The 15,203-nt window shown below is 39.7% G+C and overlaps 1 protein-coding gene across 2 annotated transcripts in view; it reads right to left on the bottom strand.

Moving 5' to 3' along the window:
• Positions 1 to 9,960, bottom strand: part of LOC126353313 (uncharacterized) — a 373,943-nt gene extending 363,983 nt beyond the window's left edge. For both annotated transcript variants that reach the window (XM_050002753.1, XM_050002754.1), the window contains exon 1: positions 9,709 to 9,960. The gene's annotated coding sequence lies outside the window, so the exon portion shown is untranslated. The remainder of the gene's footprint in view (positions 1 to 9,708) is intronic.
• Between the last annotated feature and the right edge of the window lie 5,243 nt (positions 9,961 to 15,203).

The raw sequence follows: 15,203 nt of genomic DNA, 5'->3' as shown, positions 1-15,203 counted from the left end.
GCGGTTCCAGACTGTAGCGCCTAGAACCGCTCAGCCACCCTGGCCGACGTACCGGTACTCTTACTGCCAAGATCGTAGGGTAGGCGACCTTCAGAAATGGTAGTATGGACCAAACCACGAAGAAATGTCTGGTAAACCTGAGTTATAAAATGCATACCTTTAGAGAAATGACCACCCATTCATCTTTGCTACTGCGGAACATATTTCCACTGAACAAGTCATAGCTCTTAAGGAAGGCAATTTAGAGACCATATTTACTGAGCATTTTTTTTCTTTCTTGTTTTGGTCCATACCACCTCCTTCAAAAATAAGGAAACCAAAGAGCTTGCACTGAGCCACCGACCCATGTTGTCGCCTGTCTAACCGATTCCAGGCGCAATTTTTTCAATATTTCATATAATTATCGACGAATTTAGAAATTTAAAATGCTGTCATAATTTGATTGCGAGGTATAATCTTATGATAAACGTTTAACACAGTAAGACAAGTATTAAAGTTACAGTATCTGTATATGTCGTTAGACAGCGTAACTCATACTAAGAGAGGTGGCACAGTGGTTAGCACACTGGGCTCGCACGCGGGAGGACGACGTTTCAACCCTGTGTACGGTCATCCAGCTCTTTGTTTTCCGTGATTTCCCTAAACCGCTCCAACCAAATGCTGGGATGGCGCCCAGGAAAGAGCACGGCTGATTTCCATCACCATACTTGACACAATTCGAACTTCTCTAATGACCTTAATGTCGACGATGCAAAAATTACCCTGACTAGATTCATCCAGTCTTTGAGAATGAGAGCACTTAGCAACTTTCTGAGAGCACTTAGCAACTCGCAACAAATTATAAACATAATTTCAAACTTTTTCTCGTTTACATTCTTAACGTCAAGTATGTGACACATTGACACATTTTATAAGCAATCAGACGTTTGAAGCTGTTTTATACAAGAGAATTCGATTTTTTAAAGAATCGGTAGTGGGGACGGGACGGGAGATGTCTGGTTGATTTGGGGGAAGAGACCAGACAGAGAGGTCATCGGTCTCATCGGATTAGGGAAGGAAGGGGAAGGAAACGCCCGCGCCCTGTCAAAGGAACCATCCCGGAATTTGCCTGGAGCGATTTAGGGAAATCACGGAAAACCTAAATCAGGCTGGCCGGACGCTGGATTGAACCGTAGTCCTCCCGAATGCGAGTCCAGTGTGCTAACCACTGCCTTACCTCGCTCGGTACGGGAGATGTGGGGTTTACTAGTCCTACCTAAATGAAGTTCCTAGCATTTGTAGACTTAGAGAAAGCTTTTGACAATGTTGACTGGTATACTCTCTTTCAAATTCTAAAGGTGGCAGGGGTAAAATACAGGGAGCGAAAAGCTATTTACAATTTGTACAGAAACCAGATGGCAGTTATAAGAGTCGAGGGACACGAAAGGGAAGCAGTGGTTGGGAAGGGAGTGAGATAGGGTTGTAGCCTCTCCCCGATGTTATTCAATCTGTATATTGAGCAAGCGGTAAAGGAAACAAAAGAAAAGTTCGGAGTAGCTATTAAAATCCATGGAGAAGAAATAAAAACTTTGAGGTTCGCCGATGACATTGTAATTCTGTCAGAGACAGCAAAGGACTTGGAAGAGCAGTTGAATGGAATGGACAGTGTCTTGAAAGGAGGATATAACATGAACATCAACAAAAGCAAAACCAGGATAATGGAATGTAGTCGAATTAAGTCGGGTGATGCTGAGGGAATTAGATTAGGAAATGAGACACTTAAAGTAGTAAAGGAGTTTTGCTATTTGGGGAGCAAAATAACTGATGATGGTCGAAGTAGAGACGATATAAAATGTAGACTGGCAATGGCAAGGAAAGCGTTTCTGAAGAAGAGAAATTTGTTAACATCGAGTATAGATTTAAGTGTCAGGAAGTCGTTTCTGAAAGTATTTGTATGGAGTGTAGCCATGTATGGACAAGAAGAGAATAGAAGCTTTCGAAATGTGGTGCTACAGAAGAATGCTGTAGATTAGATGGGTAGATCACATAACAAATGAGGAAGTGTTGAATAGGGTTGGGGAGAAGAGAAGTTTGTGGCACAACTTGACCAGAAGAAGGGATCGGTTGGTAGGACATGTTCTGAGGCATCAAGGGATCACCAATTTAGTATTGTAGGGCAGTGTGGAGGGCAAAAATCGTAGAGGGAGACCAAGAGCTGAATTCACTAAGCAGATTCAGAAGGATGTAGGTTGCAGTAGGTACTGGGAGATGAAGAAACTTGCACAGGATAGAGTAGCATGGAGAGCTGCATCAAATCAATCTCTGGACTGAAGACCACAACAACAACCTAAATGAAAGTGCCAACAATCGAAGACGGTTACAGTGCAGCCTCATACAAGTACACAACGACCAATTTCAGAACACTAACTATACTGTTGCTTCATTTCTGAGTAATTGTAACCACTACCGTAGAAGTTTTCATGATGCGAAAAGATAACAGTACTCGTAGGGTAACACAAATAAGTTGCATCACAATTTTTCGTACTCGGATTTCGAGATACTAATTTGGCTTATTTCGACCCTATACAGTGGTTCGCTAAGATATTACTTTGGCTTATTTCGACCCAACACAGTATTGCGCTAAAACATACATTCACAATTTTCTGGCAGCGACTATGTTGACAGAGCGTATGTTATTGAACGAACCACTGGGAAGTTAATATTAACGAACATTAAATTTCACGAGAAGTCGCAGGGTGTCTACTGATATATGTACTCGCCTTTGCGCCTATCTCGAGGTGAGTGACGCGAGACATGAGGCGGTGTTTTCGTGTCGCGACAAAGCAAGACGGACTGCAGGTGACCGAGCCAAAACAACACGACTCGAGGTAATGAGGTACCAAAATTAAAACCACGCAAAAGATGCCAGTGGGTCAAGGAAAAGCTGTCGCAGACAGTAGTTGTCGGTACACAGTTTCCTAGCTGCACATGCAGCTGTTCTTATTACGTTAAATGATTTGTTCGGCGGCAGAAAGGTTAGATTTTAACCTAACACCGACGTTTATGCCAACAGAGAAACATTTCCGCCTGTAGAGGAAACAGGGTATTTTAAGATCTTTACGCCATTTGCAGACTCTTAGAAGTACAGTTAACAGAAACAAGCGTACAATCCCCAATGGACCATTCATATAACTACGTCTCAGTTTCATGGTCTTTAATCAGTAAAAATAAGAACGCTTCATATAAGTTACGTCGCTAACCTCTACTACCAAGATATACCGCAGATCAGAAATGGCGACAGCATCAAGAGACTGCCGAACAACGATTTCATATCAACTGTTGCGTTTAACAACACTCTGGGAAATGACGAATGATGAAGCACTGCGTATTATCGCATTTTCTATTCAAGACCGTTCTTGTAAAACTAGTTTTATCTTCGATTTCAAACATTTCTCTTTTGTTCTATCTTCGTTTGCTTTTACAAAAAAAAAAAGGTAAAATTTCTTTTTTGACCAGCAACATCTCGTCGTGCAGTCGCTTCACAGCGTGCAGCTTTTATCTTACGCTTCCTGCTCCACCCGCCTGAAAGCTGCAAAGAAATAGTGCACAGATAGTAGATCAACTCTCTTCCTATATACTCACAAATCAATGAATTGTCAAGTCCGTAATGTTTTTGCTTTCTGAGATTGAAAGGAAACCTGGAATCCATGGCAGAAGCGTACTTTGGTTTTCAGGGACTTCGAAACAAGAAAAATATAAAAATCGGTTTTGAAGCTTTCAACAAAAAGCTTTCATTTTGATCAACTGAGCTTTATGGAAACTCTTTCAAAAAAAACAGGCAGTGTGGAAAAAGGATCGCCACAGAAGCATATTCCAAGGAAGATGCGAATGATGAAGACAGGTAGTTCCTTCTGTCAGAGATTTGCAAATTGAGTCCTGAAAGAAAACTGGAATCATGTTGCGAAATAATTGCAGTTATTGCAGCAGGGAAAGCCCCAGATTGCAACAATTGCCTTATCATGTTGGACCACAAATACAGTACCCATTTCATCCACATATACAATTTCCTCAATCCACTTCTCATGAAGTGCCCCCTCTGCATGTGCAACCGCTAATGCATTATCTGTCAGATACAAACGTATCACGAACAAGTATTTCTTGATTTAAAAATGAACATATATGTTCCAAGTTACTTAGTTGTTTGTATCCGCCTAACTTATTCACCACACGTTTACTGTTATTACTAGTGACAGAAAGTATTCTTCAAAATTATAGAAAATTCCTGGCGATATGTTACGAGCAATAAAGCAACGACTACAGCATTAAAAATTGTTAAGCCTTTCGTAGTCACTTGCTGAGAAACTGTTGTCTTCTGTCTCGGTTTTCTCGCCCGACGGTCGGTTAATGATTTTTATGATGTTTCGCCAGTACGAATGGCTTACATTGTCAAAGCTTCACCCTGCATTACTGGTGGTGGACTAAGCATTAGTAGCCTCGTAGTGAGGACCAATTTCTCTTCTGCTGGAAAACAGGTGTTTAGCTCTGCTTCAATTCCAGTTATATCCCCTTTTGTGTAGCTATGTAACTGGTAAAACGACGACTTTGAAATTCGAAGACAAATGACAATTTTTACTTTCGTCCGCACTTAAGTTGCCATCGTGTAATTAACCCTCTGGTAAAGTGAACAATACACATTGGATGTTTTCTCATTTTCCTACTCTCTCCGCTTAAAAGAGTGAGGGGAAGTAGTTCTTCATACGACGCCAATCTCTCAACTGACTATTTCCCCGATAAGAATCGAGCCGTTATTAAAAATTGGCGCCACACGTTGCACGGTTTAAAAAAACCTCTGGCAACGCCACTTTTTATGTTACGAGTGGTGCCACTAATGTCCCTCGGATACTACCGGCCTAACTCCAATAAGCTTCCTTCATATCATGAACCGCAAAAAGCATCGAAACCATTATGGCGACTGCAACAATATAATTGACCAATGGAATGAAAAACTGTTTTCTCCATAGTCTTAGCTACCGCCAGAAAGCGCTGGGTTGCTGTGTCGTTAGATCCCATACGGAGAGGTGCCTTTCACCTACATCTATACTTTGCAAGGCACCATACAATTTGTGGAGGAGGGTAATTCAAGTAGTACTACAACTTCTGACCTTCCTGTTCTACTGCCGAATGGAATGCAGGGAAAACGAAGGTCTGTAAGCCTCCGTAAACAAAAATTCAGACGAAAAGGGCCATAATTGTTCGATTGTACAATCGGCGATAAATCATGGGAAGCATTCACAAAATAGGAATATCTACGGGTACACGTCTGGTATGGCCTATAGTGGAACGACCGCATGTATGAAAAACAGATGTTCGACTGACAGTCATTCGAAGAATCACAATAAAAAATATAATTCACACGCTAAGACTGCAGTTTACAAAACTCTCGTTACACAGATTCTTGGGTAATTGTCGGCAATCTGCCAGCCGTACAGGACAGAACTGACAGAGAAATAAAAATAATAATAAAAGTAGTGCGTTTCTAGTAACGATAAAAGCATCAGAAAGATGCAGTGGCAGTCATTTTCCGCTATATGAGAGGCTCTGTATATCACGAATAAGCTCACTGTCAAAATTCAAATTGTTTATGTTCTAATAAGAAAAAAATGGCTCTGAGCACTATGGGACTCGACATCTGAGGTCATCAGTCCCCTAGAACTTAGAACTACATAAACCTAACTAACCTAAGGACGTCACACACATCCATGTCCGAGGCAGGATTCGAACCTGCGACCGTAGCGGTCGCGCGGTTCCAGACTGTAGCGCCTAGAAACGTTCGGCCACTCCGTCTAACAAGAGACAGCCAACTTATTACTTTCTACGACATACCTTGCGAAATAATCAGGATGGTAAAATCACAGCCGTTTATCACGAGTGACCATTCTAATCGGGGTAAGTTTCTAATATTTTAAATATTCTAGCAATTTATATGCAGTACTCCATATACAACATATCTGAAGTATATCATATGAAATGTATGACTTCCGCCACTTGATTTCCATCACTAACCAAGGAAACTTACAAAATAAAAATGTAATGTCAGTAGATCCGTCAGTATATTCTACAATATATTGGCCAACCTTCAATCTTATACATAGTCGATCAATAAATACTGCACAATATTATTGACAGTCTAGGGACCGAGAGGGCGCTGACAGGTGTAGCATAGGGCCTCGCGCACATGCAGAACGCATACAGTAGGTTAACTGGTTGGTTGGGGGATAAGGGACTTAACATGAAGGTCATCAGTCAGTATCAGGGGGTTTTTCAATTGAAAAAACTTAGTGACGTACAGTAGAAATGTGATCGGATGACAAAAGTACATACGAGTGATAAAATAAAAGCATTGAGGGCAATATTGATGCCAGTGCTGAAAAATAATTCACGGAGACGTTAAAGCACACTGTCGTGCAAAACTTAAGGACAGAAGTAATTTCCTCATGATGTGTGTGTAAAAAAAAGTTCAAATGGCTCTGAGCACTATGGGACTTAACTTCTGAGGTCATCAGTCCCCTAGAACTTAGAACTGGTTAAACCTAACTAACCTAAGGACACTAGACACACCCATGCCCGAGGCAGGATTCGAACCTGCGGCCGTAGCGGTCGCGTGGTTCGACTGTAGCGCCTAGAACCGCTCGGCCACTCCGGCCGGCACTCAGAAAATGTATAACAGATCTACTAAGGAGAGTGCCTACACTAGGCTTGTCCGTCCTCTTTTAGAATTCTGCTGCGCGGTGTGGGATCCTTACCAGATAGGACTGACGGATTACACCGTAAAAGTTCGAAGAAAGGCAGCACGTTTTGTACTATCGCGAAATATGAGAGAGTGTGTCACTGAAAAGATACAGGATTTGGGCTGCATATCATTAAAAGAAAGGCGTTTTTCGTTGCGATGCAATCTTCTTACGAAATTTTAATCATCAATTTTCTCCTCCGAATGCGAAAATATTTTGTTGACACCAACCTACATAATGAGAAACAATCACCACGACAAAATAAGGGAAATCAGAGCTCGTAAGGTTAAGCTATAGGTGTTCACTCTTTCCGATTGCTACACGAGATTCGAGCAAAGAGAATTGTGAAGGTGGTTCGATGAACCCTCTGCCAGGCACTTAAATCGTGATTTGCAGATTCCCCTTGTCAATGTAGATGTATGAAAAGCAACATTTTTTCTACTTTTTGAAGCCGGGTGGCGAATTTAGGTTACGCTACAAAATCTATAACTGAAGTCCTTGAACATAAGAAACGAATAGTAGCGCAGTTTCATATATGATAAGAGGGGAAGGAATTAGACAAATTTTTTCTTGAATAATTTATGATAAAGGCTACTAACTAGAATTACCTACTTATTGTGGGGCTTCACTTTTATGCACATCCGAATACTGTGCAATACAGTACTGTATCACGATAAGGGTCCAAGTTTCACGATCACTATAACATTGTAATTTCATCCAGTGAAGATTAATTATTATGTGAAAATAAATAAATCCATACAGAGATAACACACTGTGTGCTTTTGAAATCAGTCATTCGAAATCACAACAAAGCGGAAATCGAGTTTCTTGAATTTGTCATTTTTGTCAAGGCTACGCTCGGGTCACAGCATCGTTTTATTAAGACAATTAAGTTACATAGACGTAAGCGCGCGAACCATCAAATATCGGCCGATAGTAGAATCTGGAGATAAAATTTTTGACACAGGTGCCCCGGCTAGTTTTGGTCAACAATTTTGTCTCCAGATTCTACTATCGGCCGATATTTGATGGTTCGCGCGCATCACATTTTCTGAACACAACGCAAGAGAGCAATGAAAACAAACTTTGTCGACTTATGTTTCAAATTAGAAAGAAATAAAATCTAATTTTCTAAAATGGAACACAAATAATGGCAAACCATTTATCAGAGCCGTTGACCGACTGGTGTAGTTCCAAAAATACAATGGGTGTGATCCAGGACCGACCTTTTAATTATCTTCCACTTATTAATGGATGTACTTCAATATTCTATCTGCCACTTCTGTTTCAATTTCATAGGTAGCGCGCGACCACTCTCTTAACATTTGAAAATCCACGTTTAATTGAACTGTTGTATGTTTTGGTCATCAACCCAGACTGGTTTGATGTAGCTCTCTATTCCCGTTCCTTGGCAGCTATCCTCTTCATTTCAGCATAACTGCTACTTCACGTATCAATGATGAAATGAACTATATACTCATGTCAAGGTCTGCCGCTGTAATTCTTACTTTCCCAAAGTATTGTTTTCACCAAACGTGAACGGTCATTTTCCGTCTTCGTTTCAATGCGTTACAAGACATTTTTTCGTTGACTTGTTGCGGGATGACTTATTCAATCAATCTACTTGATCTTCCACAACCTCAAGGAAAACCACATTTCAGACGCGACCAATCACTTCATTTCCAATTTGTCTTAAATGTTTCGCACCCGACAGATCCTAACATCGATCATCCACACTGCCAGTTCTTGCTTGATTTGCGAAAGCTTAACTAGCGGTGATTTACATTATCGATCGGCTGAAAAATGATAATGCGTCATTGCCCCGCAGAGTATCCCTAACGGTTAATGGTTCACCCAGTCCACGGATTGCATTGTTACAGCCGCTGTACTTGCCGCGACGCTGGTGAACGTTCCCTTGTGCGCCATCGCATTAAAAACAATTCAATCACCAATCAAACGACGAAGCACGGATGGCGGAAATCTGTCCATTTAGTCTGAAAGCATTATACGTGCGTAGATGAACGATGATACAACCAAGACATCGTATATTGAACTTTTGCTTTAATACAACATACAGCATTCTGAGAAACGAAGCTGCGTTCCCTCCCCTTGGTCTTACAACAGAACGTGACGCTTTTTGGAACCATCGCGGCTGGCCAAGGCAAAACTTTCTCCAAAGCAAAAGAGGTACTCTTATAGTAACAGCAACAGTCCACGTATTTCAGAGTTTTAATTCAATAATGCGTAGCACAAAAAATTAAATATAAATACTAACATTTCTTGCAAAGAAATAAGTACAAAATAAAATACGGTAAACGATATGTCCCATGAGACTTCGCGCAATTTCAGGCCTCCTAACACTGATTTTATGTAAACTCATAATCGAAAAAACTTAATACAACGACCGACATCTATACTGAAACCACGCAAAATTTATGCCGACATTCAAGCTGTGTCGCTCCCATAGGTTGTGCCAGTAATGAAAATTAGTCGCAAAACAAATTAATGCACCGTAAGTATTGCGTAACAAACTAACTACATATGTAATTGGGTGAGAAATCCAAAAATGTAGCCCGTGAGTAAGAAGAAACTCCGGAAATGCGATACATTTCGAAGAAGCGGCTGGTGACTTCACTACGAACTGCACGGCCACCCACTCTGCTGCTAATAATAAATCAAACACTTAGCACTTGTCCTAATTCCCAGCTTTACTATCACATGGATACGTACAAATTAAATTACTGGCACGTACCGAAAGTGAAAGCCGCATACGCAATATTTATCAACTGCTAGATGAATGAGTAATTCACCAAATATAAAAAAAAATATCATGAAACTTTACAACATATTACGTTACATACAGCTGTGAGATTTACTTCAAGCTTTCTACAACTAAATATACTGGCACGTATTCTGCACTAACGGCAGCTTAGTAACTTACCTTTCGGTGACAGTTTATTCTTGCATCAACAAATAGATTTTGAGCTGGTAGTAAAGGCAACGAAACTAGGGAAGTCAATTATTTTAACACTACGCAACACAAACACAAAACAAATAATTTCTGTATGTCAACAATAACACATCATCGACGTTTACTCCGATTATTTCCTTTGAAAATTCACCCAGCAGTCAGCAACAGACACCCCTCCATGCGCCATCTTTGAAACATTCCAGTGCACTTCGGAAGATGTGTTAATCGACGTATTTTATGTCTCTTGGGAGATACAAGTCAAAACGGTAGTTATTGACGGTAAAGATATATTCCTTAACACTTGAATCATTATTTTTGTTTTTAAATTTGTGTTCTGTACAAAATCAATATCGTGTTTCATTAATTTTGCTATATTTAGAACTGTATTACAAATCTTTTCATGTTGACAAGATGTGTAGTAGAGAACAAATGAAAGTGCACATTAGCGCGAAATATGACAGCCATTCGGGGACGTATGCAACAGGTTTCCTTGCGGAAAAACTTTTTCTAGTGTTACTCTGTTTCTCACTGTTACAAATATTCTAAAAAATGTTGTTGGTCATAATTATGGTTTGAATAATAGAGTTCGAGAATAGTTGGTTTCACTGTGCGTGCTGAGTTTCAATGTAGTAGTTAGTTCAGAAATGCATTCAGTAACCATTTCTGATATATTAATTGATAGGGTGCAATGGAGAAGGTGTCTGTACTGCGAGTGTTACAGATTAAGCACGTGGAAGATTCTGTTCAGCCACACCCGTGGTTCAGCCATCCAGCATTAATAAATTAACAACACAGACGTACTCATTGTTGTAATGCAGTGTGATTTCTTGTCTGCTAAGGACACTCATAGAGGCAACCATCAAAGAAGACTGAAGTAGCAGAAGTGAATTTTGTGATTGAAAGATATCTGTGCGGAAGAGACCTGGAGACTATGGAAGGTTTCGGATTGATTATATGGTAAAACAGATATTTAAGAATCAGCTTTTAAATTTTAAGACATTTCCTGTGGTAAATGTAGATTCTTACCACAACTTATTGGTTATGAACTGTAGATTAAAACTGAAGAAACTGCAGAAAGATAGGAATTTAAGGATTCGTGCCTGGATAAAATGAAACAACTGGAGATTGTTGAGAGTTTCAAAGGGAGCGTTAGGGGACGATTGACAGAAGCAGAGGAAATGAATCCAACAGAAGAAGGATGGGCAGCTTTGAGAGATGCAATAGTGAAGGCAGTGGAAGATAAAGTAGATAAAAAGGCAAGGGCTAGTTAAAATCCTTGTGTAATACACGAGACGTTGAATTGAACCGATGACAGGAGAATATAAAAAATATAGTAAATAAGCAGGTGAAAGGGAATACAAACGTCTAAAAAAAACGAGATCTACAGGAAATGCAAATGGTTAAGCAGGAATGGCTAGAGAACAAATGTAAGGACGTAGAAGCACATATCACTAGGAGTAAGATAGATTCAACCTACAGAAAAATTAAAGTGACCTTTGGAGAAAAGAGAACAATCTGTATGAATATCAAGAGCTCAATTGGAAAACTAGTCCTAAGCAAAGAATGGAAAGCAGCCAGATGGAAGGAGTAGACAGAGGGTCTATACAAGGCAATATTATGGAAATGGAAGAGGATGTAGATGAAGTTGAGATGGGAGATATGATACTGCATTAACAATTTGACAGAGTACTGAAACAGCTACATCAAAGCTAGGACCCCAGCAGTAGACAACATTCTGTTAGAACTATTGATAGCCTTGGAAGGGCCAGACATGAGAAATCTCTTCCATCTGGTAAGCAAGATTTATGAGACAGGCGAAATACCCTCAGACTTCAAGATGAATACAATAATTCCAATGCCAAAGAAAGCAGGTGCTGACAGGTGTGAAAATTACGAAACTATTAGTTTAATAAGTCACAGTTGCAAAATGCTAACACAAATTCTTTACAAGAGTGTGGAAAAACTGGTAGAAGCCAACCTCAAGGAAGACCAGTTTGGATTTCAGAGAAACGCAGGAACATACAAGGCAATACTAACACTATAACTTCTCATAGGAAATAGCTTTAGAAAAGGCAAACCTATGTTTAAAGCATTTGTAGACATAGAGAAAGCTTTGACAACGTTGACTGGAAAACTCTCTTTCAAATTTTAAAGATGACAGGGGTAACATATAGGGAGCAAAAGCTGTTTGCAATTGTGCGTAAATCAGATGGCAGTTATAAGAGTCGAGAGGCATGAAAGGGAAGCAGTGGTTGAGAAGTGAGTGACAGAAAATTGTCACTTATGCCTGACATTATTCAACCTCTATATTGAGCAAGCAATGAAAGAAACAACGAAAAATTTGGAGTAGGAATTTAAGTCCTGGGAGAAGAAATAAAAACTTCGAGGTTCGTTGATGACCTTGTAATTCTGTCAGAGACAGCAAAGGGCTTGGAAGAACAGCTCAGCAGAGTGGACAGTGAAAGAAGGATATAAGATGAACATCAACAAATTCAAAACCAGGATAATGGAATGTAGTCAAATTAAATAAAGTGATTCTGAGGGAATTTGATTAGGAAATGAGACACTTAAAGCCATAGATGAATATTGCTATTTGGGGAGCAAAATAAATGATGATAGTCAAAGTAGAGAGGATATGAAATGTAGACTGGAAGTGGCAAGAAAAGCATTTATGAAAAAGAGTTATTTTTAACATTAAGTACGAACTTGGTTGTCAGGAAGTCTTTTCTGAAAGTATTTATATAGAGTGTATCCATGTATGGAAAGGAAAGATGGAAGATAAACAGTTTAGACAAGAAGAAAATAGTAGCTTTTGAAATGTTGTGCCACAGAAGAATGCTGATGATTAGGTGGGCAGATAACATTACTAATTAGAAGGTACTGGATAGCATTGGGGAGAATAAAAATTTATGGCACAACCTGACTAGAGGAAGGAATCGGTTGGCAAGACACATTCTGAGACATCAAGGCATCATCAATTTAGTACTGGAGGGAAGAGAGCAGGGTTAAAAGTATAGAGGGAGACCAAGGTACAAATACAGTAAGCAGATTCAGAAGGCTGTTGGTTGCAGTAGTTACTCAAAAATGAAGAGGCTTGCACAGGACAGAGTAGTGTCAAACCAATCTTTGGACTGATGACCAAAACAGCAACAACTTATTCAATCATATGATGATTTCATGATTGATATGCAGAAACCTTCTAGCAAATCAGTCCCATGTGGCTGCTGTGCCAAGTGTATTCCTGGCCTTAATAGAGAGACAACAAAACCATAAGAGGAGTATATGAAGCATTTTAATGAAAAGCGATTCAGTGAGTAAGCTTTCTGGCTTGGAACTTAACAAGTGTTTGGCAGAAACTAAGAAAACATACTGGGTAGAAACGTTAGAATGTTTGGGCATGACAAAAAGCAGTCAGATGTCATGGGAGATTCTGTGTCAGAAAAATAACAATCCTACTCAGAAAATAAATCATACAAACATATCTCTAATCCAGCCCCTGCTATGGAAAAATGGGCAAACATAGTGCTGAACCTAAAATTGAGAGACAATCTGAGCTAGAAACTAATGAACTATCTCACTCATTTAGTGAAGAAAAACTGCAAGAAGTCATTTGACAGTGACCTGTATGATACACATAGAACTACATCTGAACTGCACTTGATGGCTCAATGGTACCGACCAACAGCTGTGTCATCCTCTTCTTGTAGGCGTCACTGGATGTGGATATGGAAGGGCCTGTGGTCAGCACACTGCTCTCCCAGCTGTAGTCAGTTTATGAGACTAGAGTAATAATGTATATCAGGTATCTATTTTGTATAGAAAAATACACAGCAACACAGAACATAACACTTTACTATACAATACCACGAGTGTTGTTATTGAAAATAATACTAGTGAAGTAACAGAACATTCATATGTAGGAGAAGAACCAGTAAAGATATTGAATTAAATATCTGACAATAAGTTCAAGGAGATTCTAGCAGAAGTTAATAATGCATACATACATGCCATCTTATCTTAGAAGCTAGATTAAGGAAGGGCAAACCAACGTTTCTAGCATTTGTAGACTTAGAGAAAGCTTTTGACAATGTTGACTGGAATACTCTCTTTCAAATTCTAAAGGTGGCAGGGGTAAAATATAGGGAGCGACAGGATATTTGCAATTTGTACAGAAACCAGATGGCAGTTATAAGAGTCGAGGGACATGAAAGGGAAGCAGTGGTTGGGAAGGGAGTGAGACAGGGTTGTAGTCTCTCCCCGATGTTATTCAATCTGTATATTGAGCAAGCAGTAAAGGAAACAAAAGAAAAGTTTGGAGTAGGTATTAAAATCCATGTAGAAGAAATAAAAACTTTGAGGTTAGCCGATGACATTGTAATTCTTTCAGAGACAGCAAAGGACTTGGAAGAGCAGTTGAACGGAATGGATAGTGTCTTGAGAGGAGGATATAGGATGAACATCAACAAGAGCAAAACGAGGATAATGGAATGTAGTCGAATTAAGTCTGGTGATGCTGAGGGAATTAGATTAGGAAATGAGACACTTAAAGTAGTAAAGGAGTTTTGCTATTTGGGTAGCAAGATAACTGATGATGGTCGAAGTAGAGAGGATATAAAATGTAGACTGGCAATGGCAAGGAAAGTGTTTCTGAAGAAGAGAAATTTGTTAACATCGAGTATAGATTTAAGTGTCAGGAAGTCATTTCTGAAAGTATTTGTATGGAGTGTAGCCATGTATGGAAGTGAAACATGGACGATAAATAGTTTGGACAAGAAGAGAATAGAAGCTTTCAAAATGTGGTGCTACAGAAGAATGCTGAAGATTAGATGGGTAGATCACATAACTAATGAGGAAGTATTGAATCGGATTGGGGAGAAGAGAAGTTTGTGGCACAACTTGACCAGAAGAAGGGATCGGTTGGTAGGACATGTTCTAAGGCATCAAGGGATCGCCAATTTAGTATTGGAGGGCAGCGTAGAGAGTAAACATCATATAGGGAGACCAAGAGATGACTACACTAAGCAGATTCAGAAGGATGTGGGTTGCAGTGGGTTCTGGGAGATGAAGAAGCTTGCACAGGATAGAGTAGCATGGAGAGCTGCATCAAACCAGTCTCAGGACTGAGGACAACAACAACAACAACATATAATTTTATGTAACACATACAGCAAGTTATTAGCTAATAGGCAGTAAAGAGAGCAAATTTTCTGAAGAGTTATTGTTCTCCCGATTACAAATAATCCCATCCAATATTAATTGTGAGTTTTCTTTTCTATTTCTTTAAGAGAGGGGTAGGATGTCAGGCCAGCTGAGCAGGAGAGGCACCACAGGACATATGAATTTCGACTATCCTGAATATAGTTTGATGGCATCCATTACAAAATATACACATTTCAATTCCACAGAGTGACATACAGTAACGTGCATTAGAAGAATGCTATGTGAAGAGGCATGGCACTGCACTT

The sequence above is a fragment of the Schistocerca gregaria genome, chromosome 1 (assembly GCF_023897955.1).
Source record: "Schistocerca gregaria isolate iqSchGreg1 chromosome 1, iqSchGreg1.2, whole genome shotgun sequence".
NCBI lineage: Eukaryota > Metazoa > Arthropoda > Insecta > Orthoptera > Acrididae > Schistocerca > Schistocerca gregaria.
Note: the sequence above shows the minus strand (reverse complement) of the source record. Positions and strands in the feature narration are given on the sequence as shown.